General features: G+C 44.6%; 1 long non-coding RNA gene across 1 annotated transcript; it reads right to left on the bottom strand.

Annotated features, from left to right (window-relative positions):
* Nucleotides 1-726: 726 nt before the first annotated feature.
* LOC129460050 (uncharacterized) lies at nt 727-10099 on the bottom strand. The gene is made up of 3 exons (XR_008650140.1): nt 9474-10099; nt 8421-8550; nt 727-1253 (listed from the first exon to the last, which is right to left on the bottom strand). It is a non-coding gene; the product is annotated as an uncharacterized lncRNA (long non-coding RNA).
* Nucleotides 10100-10314: the final 215 nt, after the last annotated feature.

The following is a 10314-nucleotide window of genomic DNA, read 5'->3' as shown; positions in this document are numbered from 1 at the left end:
TCTGAATTCACTTTTAATTGGGAGTGGCAGCTGAAAGCTCTCACCCTCAAGATTGAACTTAAGGCTGACTTTAGGCATAGGCAGACTTGGGCAGTTTCTCTCCTCTTCTTATATTTAGTTGTTCCATTAAACACCCTTAAAAGAATTCAATGACAGCCATTCCACAATTAGAAGTATGGCTTGAAATTCTCATTCCTGTGAGAGTTGACACACTGGCTTTAATGCATACTAAAGTAAATGACTAACCTAAGATTCTTTCCTTTCTTGCAAACAGCTTTATTAAATACGAAGAAGAGAGGAGAGAGAAAGAGAGGCTTACATTTGAGAGGAAATTGGGTAGAGGGACAAAGAAATGAGATGCTGGAGATTTTATACCTTTATAGTAGTGTCAGAGTTGGCCCCAGTTAGCTTCCTGGAGTTAATTGCTCAGTTTAATTACAGATTTCTCCCCACACATTTCCAGCACTCAATTGCGATTAGATCTTATGTTGCTTGGTTTCCTTAGCCTCTTGTCAAAGAACCTCTTTGGTGGGTAAAATGGGGGAATGTGGCAGGAGAGAGGGGGGTGCCCTACAGTGGATCAGAACCATTTCTTAGAGGATGTTTCATCACCTTCTAAGTAATGTCATCAGATTTCCAACCAAAGTTAAAACGTTCTTCCCTTCTACTTCACAGTAAACTAATCTTGGGAGAATTCTTTCTGGCTGAGCGCTTCCCAAGCCACCATTCTTTAAGTGGAATTTATTTGAATAATTTGACATTGATTTCTAGTCTGGGTACCGTTTAGTTCCTTTTTGGGTCACTGAGCAAAAGGACTTAATACATTGCAAGTTCCATATAAAAATATCATCTGATTTTAGCTGTCAGTGAGCTCCTAGGACAAAAGGAGGGTTACTGGTAATGGAAAAGTATCACTTCCAACACTGGGTGTGCTGTGAGCATTGGTGGTATGTAACATATTCAGTAGTGTTTTCATGAACCTGTCAGCAGAGTCTGTGTAAACTTTGCAATGAAATTCACCTTCTACTCAGCTCAACTTTATGGCTTCCTGAGCAAGGAGGTAAAGAACATAGAAGAGAAGTGGATGGGTCACAGGGGCGCCTTCTGCCTTGTGGGACTCCCACCTCTGGTGTCTGGAAGGGGTGATGGTGGTTGAATTCAAGGTCACTGCCCCTAGGCAGAGAGAAGGAAGATAAGTGTTTTCTTCAGGTTCTTCTCCTTTTGATAGGAGAGTGAGGCTCCTGCTCCAGATTCTATAGGGAATAACATAGAGAAATTATACTTTATCACTGGCAAAAAAATTCATCGCTTGTAATTTGGGAATAATACATTGTGTACAGAGTTTAGAATCAATGCAATAAGCTATTAAAAGTACTTAACTCGATAGCTGGCACTAGTAGTCACTCAATTATTGTTTTTTTCTTTCTGGCTGTCACCAGTTACAGTTTTGCATTTTTACCTTTAGGTCTTTGATCTGTTTTGAGGTAATTTTTGTGAAAGAGATGTAAGGTCTTGGTTTAGATTCTAGTTAATTTTTTTCCTGCATGCGGGTGTCCAGTTGTTCCAGTACCATTTATTGAAAAGACTGTCCTTTCTCCACTGTATTGCCTTTGCTCCTTTGTCAAAGCTCAGTTGACTATATGTGGGCGGGTCTTTTTCTGGGCTCTCTATTCTGTTCAGTTGGTCCATTTGTCTGTTCTTTCACCCATGTCACATTGTTTTGATCGCTGGAAAGCTCTTCAAAACCATAAAGCCTTATACCCATATGAGGCACTACTAGTAGAGACAGTGACCAGCTGAGGGCTGATGGCATTTCCTCAGCTCTTATCCTCTCCCTGCTCTGTGTGAGTTAGAAAATGGAACTCCTCATCTGTGAAGAGGGAAAGCCAATGCTCCAGGGCCAATAGTTTACTGAGGGGATGATGGACTTGGTCTCCCTTTCTGCTGAGTTAGAGGACAGGGCTTGTTCAAAAATGTCTAGTTAACCTCTGCTTTTTCCGACTTCGAGGACGTAATCCAAATGTGTCCGGAATTGGTGGGTTCTTGGTCTCACTAACTTCGAGAATGAAGCCGTGGACCCTCGCGGTGAGTGTTACAGCTCTTAAGGTGGTGCGTCTGGAGTTTGTTCCTTCTGATGTTCGGATGTGTTCGGAGTTTCTTCCTTCTGGTGGGTTCGTGGTCTCGCTGGCTCAGAAGTGAAGCTGCAGACCTTGGCAGTGAGTGTTACAGCTCTTAAAAGCAGTGTGGACCCAAAGAGTGAGCAGTAGCAAGATTTATTGCAAAGAGCAAAAGAATAAAGCTTCCACAGTGTGGAAGGGGACCCGACCAGGTTGCCGCTGCTGGCTCGGGCAGCCTGCTTTTATTCTCTTATCTGGCCCCACCCATGTCCTGCTGATTGGTAGAGCCCAGTGGTCTGTTTTGACAGGGCACTGATTGGTGCGTTTACCATCCCTGAGCTAGACATAAAAGTCCTCCACGTAGGCCGGGCGCGGTGGCTCACGCTTGTAATCCCAGCACTTTGGGAGGCCGAGGCGGGCAGATCACGAGGTCAGGAGATCGAGACCACAGTGAAACCCCGTCTCTACTAAAAATACAAAAAATTAGCCGGGCGTGGTGGCGGGCGCCTGTAGTCCCAGCTACTCAGAGAGGCTGAGGCAGGAGAATGGCATGAACCCAGGAGGCGGAGCTTGCCGTGAGCCGAGATCACGCCACTGCACGCCAGCCTGGGTGACAGAGCGAGACTCCGTCTCAAAAAAAAAAAAAAAAAAAAAAGTCCTCCACGTCCCCATCAGATCAGTTAGATACACAGTATTGACACAAAGGTTCTCCAAGGCCCCACCAGGGCAGCCAGACACAGAGTGTCGATTGGTGCATCCACAAACCCTGAGCTAGACACAGGGTGCTGATTGGTGTGTTTACAATCCCTGAGCTGGACATAAAGGTTCTCCACATCTCCACCAGACTCAGGAGCCCAGCTGGCTTCACCCAGTGGATCCTGCACCGGGGCTGCAGGTGGAGCTGCCCGCCAGTCCCGTGCCGCACGCTCGCACTCCTCAGCCCTTGGGTGGTCGATGGGACTGGGTGCCGTGGAGCAGAGGGTGGCACTCGTCAGGGAGGCTCGGGCTGCACAGGAGCCCATGGAGGGGGTAGGAGGCAAAGGCATGGCGGGCTGCAGGTCCCGAGCCCTGCCCCGCGGGAAGGCAGCTAAGGTCCGGTGAGAAATCGAGCGCAGCGCCGGTGGGCTGGCACTGCTGGGGGACTCAGCACACCCTCCGCAGCCGCTGGCCTGGGTGCTAAGTCCCTCATTGTCTGGGGTGGCAGGGCTGGCTGGCTGCTCCAAGTGCGGGGCCCGCCAAGCCCACACCCACCCGGAACTCCAGCTGGCCCGCAAGCGCCGCGCGCAGCCCCGGTTGCCGCTCGCGCCTCTCCCTCCACACCTCCCTGCAAGCTGAGGGAGCCGGCCCCCGCCTTGACCAGCCCAGAAAGGGGCTCCCACAGTGCAGCGGTGGACTGAAGGGCTCCTCGAGTGCCGCCGAAGTGGGAGCCCAGGCAGAGGAGGCGCCGAGAGCGAGCCAGGGCTGTGAGGACTGCCAGCATGCTGTCACCTCTCACTAACACTTTGCTAATGGCAACTCAAGCATTATATATTCTGTTATTTTAAAATATTTTATTGTTTTCTTGCTTGTTTTAGATAGTAATATTGTTTCCTTTTACTGCTCAGTCTGGGCATGGCTCATGATTGCCCATTATAGCTTCAGCTGACATGGATCCTGTGTTTTAGCAAGCAGTTCTCCAAGTGTGGCCCCTGACCCGCAGTATCAGATCCTCTGGGAAATGCAATGTTAGAAATGCAAATTTTCAGGTTCTACCCCAGACCGAATGAATCCAACTTCTAGAATAAGGCCAAGTAAATCAGTGTTTTAATTAAAAAAAAAAAAAACAAAAAAAAGATACATGCTCAAGTTTGAGAACCACAAACTAGGCCGGGCGCAGTGGCTCATGCGTGTAACCCCAGCACTTTGGGAGGCCGAGGCGGGCGGATCACGAGGTCAGGAGATCGAGACCACGGTGAAACTCCGTCTCTACTAAAAATACAAAAAATTAGCCGGGCGTGGTGGCGGGTGCCTGTAGTCCCAGCTACTTGGAGAGGCTGAAGAAGGAGAATGGCGTGAACCCGGGAGGCGGAGCTTGCAGTGAGCCGAGGTCACGCCACTGCACTCCACCCTGGGTGACAGAGCGAGACTCCGTCTCAAAAAAAAAAAAAAAGAGAACCACAAACTTTGAGTTTACAAAGAGTTTTTCATTCATTTAGTAGCAGCATTCTCACATGCATTGTCTCTGATAGATGGCACAATGACCCACTTCCACTTGGTTATTCTTTTCCCTCTGCCTTTTGGGACTTACCATAGGACGCCCTGCCGAAGCTGGCATGCTGCACGGGAGCTATCCTTAAATGCCACTCAGAACATTCTCACAGCCTACAGCCTGCGGAAGGAGAGCGTCGCCTGGTCTAGCTGCTGAGTGACCGCTGATCAACAGCTGGCTTCACCTTGCATCCTGACTCCTGGGAGCTCTTCCTCTCCCATCTCTCTTCCTTTCTTTCTCTGTAGGCGCAGCCGTCAGGATCAACTGAACCACTGGGGATGGTTGTCTTTGGAGAGGAGCTATGTGGCCTTGAGAAAAGTTGGGTAGATGGACGGCCTCTCCTTGGAAATGGGCTCTCTAAAGGGACAAAGCCTAGGAGACTGCCCCTCAGGGTGCAGAGCACAGGCTTGCCTGTTTATTTAGGGTGTGAACTTGGAGTCAGGACAGGAGTTTTATGAACAGGAGAAGGAATTTTGTTGAGTTTGTGGCCTTATGCTGATTCTTTTTGGGATGTTGAGTAGCATGAATAGAGAAGTCTTTGATGAGAAGAAAAAAAAAACAATTTTAGTGAAGTAAATAAATGTAGGTTCATTTTCATTTGTAAATATATTTCTTCTATTTGTTGTTACTCCATTTGTAAGAAGCACACATATAACCATAGATTCAGAGTTTTTTTTGTCTATCCATTAATGGCGATCTGTGTTACTTTCTGTCAGGGAGGCACAGCACCTTGTTGTCAGTGTGGTGAGGCTCTGGCTGCCACAGACAGTATAGGTAGTGACCTTCTGTTAGTTGATAATTAATTACTAAATTGGCAGCATGTGCCCCTCATTCTGTGATACACACACACACACACACACAGTACCCCTTATGTCTGCTTAATTTCCAAGAGTCTTTTGGACATATAAAATTTGCCTGAGTCAAAAGTTTAAAATATGCATTGGTTCTGTGCCTATTAAAAGCAAAGTTTAAAATAAAGCCCGAAATAATGGATGAAATCCATTCAGGCAGCTTGGTGGTTTAAAGCAAGACTGAACTTTCTACTTTTTGAAAAGTGTATTTCCAGGAATAAAGCTGAGTGGGCAAAGCAAGACCTAATTTTCCCTACTGAATAGGAAATAAAATGACACATATTGAATGCTGTCTCGAAGGTGCTTATACTGGTTGGGAAAAGATGGCCTTGAGACCCAGGCTATTTGCGCTAAGATTGAAGATGAGGTGAAAATGCGAATTAAATAATGCCATGGCAAAGTTGGCTGAAAATAAGTAAGCAGGACTTTGTGAACCCTTCATATTCCTAATAAAACATCTCTTCCTTACTTGAACGTCTCTTCCTCTCTCTTTTGAACTTCAGCAGGCTGTAAAGGACAGTGCCCTTCGTTTGTGATTATCTAATCCCTAGAAACATGCCCTGCCCTCATATATTGCTGGTGGGAATGTAAAATGATGCAGCTGCTGGGGAAAGCAGTTTGGTGGGTCCTCAAAAAGGGAAACAGAAAGTTATGTGTGTTTATGACCCAGAATGTTCCACTCCTAGGTATATGCTCAAGATAACTGAAGACATATGATCATACAAAAACTTGTACACAAACGTTTGTAGCAATATTATTTATAATAGGCAAAAAGTGGATACAATCCAAATCTCCCTCAGCTAAGGAATGGATAAATAAAATGTGATAGAGCCGTACCATGAAATACTATTCAGTCATGAAAAAGAATAAAGTACTGATAGTTAAAGAGTTGAATAAGGAAGAAAGAAACATGAAAAGTGGCTTCGCAGTTAAAGACAGGTTTATTTTGGAGAATAAACCTGAGAGGGGCTTCTGGCTGAATTAGGTCAGGGGCCCTCTCTGTTACAGACTAAGAGTATTTAAGGGTTTAGGGCAGGAGAGCTTATCACAGGCTCAGAATATTTCTGTGTTTCTTTGTCTTGCTTATTTGGGAGGGAGTTTTTGTGTTTGTTTCCATACTGTTTTTTTTTTTTTTTTTTTTTCAGCTGCAGGCATACCCAAGCCTGCTTTTAGCTTCCCTATCTTAGTGCACCTAAAGGGAAAGGGATGTGCTTATTAGGGCCCACTGTTTTACTGGGGCCCATTGTATGAGTGTGAAGTTTGGCAGTTACCCAAGAGACTTTCCCCCCACCTTCTATGCCCGAGCTGTCTTATCTGTGTTTTACTGTCTGCTCTTTCTGGCTGCTTGTTGTTAGAAGAGAAGTGATTTCCTTGAAATGCCTGAGATTAGAAAGGGAGCCGGAACTTGAAATGGCAATGTTTGTCCCATATGATGGTGCTCCTGCTCTGTCACTGATACCTGCTACCACTTGGATGAACCTTGAAAACGTTGTGCTAAGTGAAAGAAGCCAGAATCAATGGGCCGCATTTTGTTCGATTCCATTTATATGAAATGTGCAGAATAGGCAAATTATAGCCCCCCAAAATTCATATGTTGACGTCCTAACCCTTAGTACCTCAGAATGTGACTGTCTTTGAATATGGGGCCTTTAAGGAGGTAATTAAGGCAAAAAAGAGGTCCTCTGGGTGGGCCCTCACCCAGTAAGACTGGTGTCCTTCTAAGAAGAGAGAGATTAGGACACAGTTACACACAGAGGAAAGGTCACGTGAAGACAAAGGGAGAAGACAGCCTTCTGCAGGTCAAGGTGAGAGGCCTCAGGATAAACAGCGCATAATAGGTCTGGTAAGGTCTGAACAGAGGTCAGATTGTATAGTGTGTTATCAGCTAGGATAAGGAGTTTTATTTAAAACTAATTCAGAGCCACTGGAAGGTTTTAAGCAGGGTTCTACAGATATGATTAATATCTGGGAGTTAGGGTTTCCCTGGAGATTCTAACAAAGGGGAGTAAAGCATCCCTGACCTTAGACCTAGAGGTAATCTCTATCAACCCAGGTCCTGAATTAAACTTTCTTCATCCTGTTGATTGCCCTTGGTTTTCAGCAGAGTTTGCACAAAGAGAAATCAACACACCCAGGATAGCATGCCTTAGTACTCCAAACAGATTCTGAGAAGCATAAGGGTCAACCATAAATGCACATTTTTGCAAACACTGTAATCTATTTACGCTACAAAAAATCTCCTAAACAGAGAAACTGAATCAACTGCAAATAGCTATTGTTGACTTTCTACGAGGACACTGGCAATCACGATGGCTCTGTGAGCCACAGGATTGTTGTAAAGAGAGATTTCTGCATGGTGGTGATTTTCTGTACTCATCAGTGGATTTTTGTTTTTTCATCAGGGCCAAGATCTCCAACCATAAACAAAGGAGAAATTTTGACTTGAGAAATATCTACTTTGTTAATAAGCAAAACTGAAACTGGAAAAAAATAATTTTGTTTTGTAAACACAGGCTTGCTGTTCATTTAGTGCAAAGTATAACTCTTGCAAAATGCTAAGGGTACATGGTCCCCATGGTGCTAGAGTTTAAAATGGTTTTGGAAGAATCAAAACAGCAGCTCTGTTTATTGTGCAAATGTAGCAAATACGAAAGCCAAATCATATAAATTATTTTAAACAACTGAATGCCACTTACCAGCTGTGAGCTACCTGCTTCAACAAAACTCTTTCAAGCCTAAATAAAGGGGGAAAATTTCTCTCTTCTCGCCATGTATTTAAAGACAGCATCCGAATTAACATCTGAGTCATAAATAGTCCATGAAACAGATGACTCCTCATCCTATGACTAGATGTTTTTTTTTTTTTTACCAGATAAAATTCTGAGTGAATCTCTTTTCTCTTTTGCACTTTTAAAGCTATTTCCCTTCTCTGGTTTGGTCTTCTGGTTAATGTGCTGAGGCAGGCTTTTGGCAGCCAGATGGAATATCATCTATATTTAGGGCTTCCATTAGCTCTTGTGTTTGAATCTGCTGCCATTTCCTAATTTCAACACAAATATTCTACGAGAGTGGATTGCCATTTATGTTATTGCTGTATAATAAAGTCATCATGCTAATATGCCTTATTTTTCATGGAGATTCTTTTTGCTAATCAAGCACATTCCCTTTTTATTGGTCACATACCGATACATGAGAAGTTGTTACCTTGATAACATTTACCAGCATTCAGGCTGGTCAGCCTTGGTTCTGGCTTTTCTCGCTGTCCCTCCCAGGCTGGTTTGGATACCATTCAGTGTTTTCTTTTTGGTTCGTGGGAGTTCAGCAACCCAATAACCTTGAGAAAAGAGAAATGAGAAATGGAACCAGTTCATCTTAGGCTAAAAGATTCATTTTGACAGAGTAATTTTTTTTTCCCTAGGATAAGAAATTACTGTGTCATTCCAAATGCATAGATACTACTGTGCCAAAGTGCTGCAGAGAGCTTCATGCTGAACTTTTCTAAGAAAATTAATTGGATGTTAATAAAAGTTTGGGGGTGGTAGAATTCAAGGGAGAAGTACTCTGTTTTTTATCACCACTTCCCAAAATTATGTAGTTGAAGGCTCTTATGATGATTATAAAAATAGTAACCCCCACTTACTTGTGCTAGACAGAATATAAAGCAGTTTCACAACATTTCTGCGTTGAATTAGAGTAATCCTCCTGGTATCTGAAGACCTCCTCTGAGCCCAGCATATGCTGGCATCGCCACCAGAATCTTATGAGTGAGGCCTTTGGCCAGGTTTGGAGGTTCTAATAAATTTAGTATATGGGCCAGGCGCGGTGGCTCACACCTGTAATCCCAGCACTTTAGGAGGCCAAGGTGGGCAGATCACTTGAGGTCAGGAGTTCGAGACCAGCGTTGGCAACATGGTGAAACCCCATCTCTACTAAAAATACAAAAATTAGCTGGGTGTGGTGGTGCGTGCCTGTAATCCCAGCTACTCAGGAGGCTGAGGCAGGAGAATCGCTTGAACCCAGGAGGCAGAGGTTGCAGTGAGCTGAGATTGTGATACTGCACTCCAGCCTCGGTGACAGAGCGAGACTCTGTCTCAAAAAAATAAAAATAATAAATAATAAATTTTAAAAAGCATATCATATGGAACACTCTTCTGGAATCAGTGTCTGTAACAGAAAAAAAAAAAGAAAAATTTAAAGTTGCAAGTACTCAGATGGGTTTGTGGACACTGGAAAGCAGATGAGGAACCTACACATCACCTTATTTCCAGGAGAAGGTGGGTGGCGGATTGGTGCTTGTTCTCAATCGTAGCGGTTGTTTGGACTCAGTAGGAGTATTTGCTGTGAAGTCTGTCATACGAAGGAAAAAATCAGGGGTGCAACATAGTGGCCAGAAAAATTGGATGGTGTCATTTCCAGTCACCAACATGGGCCACCTCACGCTTGTGGGTCAGCACAGATAAGACGTGGGTGTCTGGAGTTTGCTCTTTTACATGTGCGCTGAGACAGGCTTCTTGCTTCTATCACATGACTCCCAGCTGGAGAGGATGATGAGGGGAGAGCCCAAGCTACACCAATAACTCTCGGTGCCAGTTCCTGCTGTTTCGTCATTGTGTCCCCATCACAGCTGTACCAGGACCACTTCTGGTTGCCTTCTTGCTTCTCCAACTGCTTTTCTCTGGTTTCTTCCTTGGCTTCTCTTTCTGAAATTGTCACTTAAATGTTGACATACCCAGACTGTGCCCTTTGGCACTTATCTATTCTCACTTTACCTACACTCCCTGGACAATTGCCTCCATTCCCATGGCTTCAAATTATCATCTCAACTGCTGGCAGCTCTCAAATGAAATCTACATCTCCAGCCCAAAACTTGTTCCGTGGTTCCCTAGATGTCTCAAACTCAGTATGTTTGAACCCAACTCATGATGCTCCCACCCGCACAAACTATGCCTGCTCCTGAGATCTTGTCTATGTAATAGTGGCCAAGATTTACTGTGCTTGTGATATTCTAGGCTCCGTTCCAAGCATTTGACATACTTTACCTCATTTAACCTTTTCCAGAGCCCTGTACAGAAGATACAATTATTATCCCTCTCTTATA

This window comes from Symphalangus syndactylus, chromosome 13 (assembly GCF_028878055.3).
Source record: "Symphalangus syndactylus isolate Jambi chromosome 13, NHGRI_mSymSyn1-v2.1_pri, whole genome shotgun sequence".
Lineage (NCBI taxonomy): Eukaryota > Metazoa > Chordata > Mammalia > Primates > Hylobatidae > Symphalangus > Symphalangus syndactylus.
Note: the sequence above shows the minus strand (reverse complement) of the source record. Positions and strands in the feature narration are given on the sequence as shown.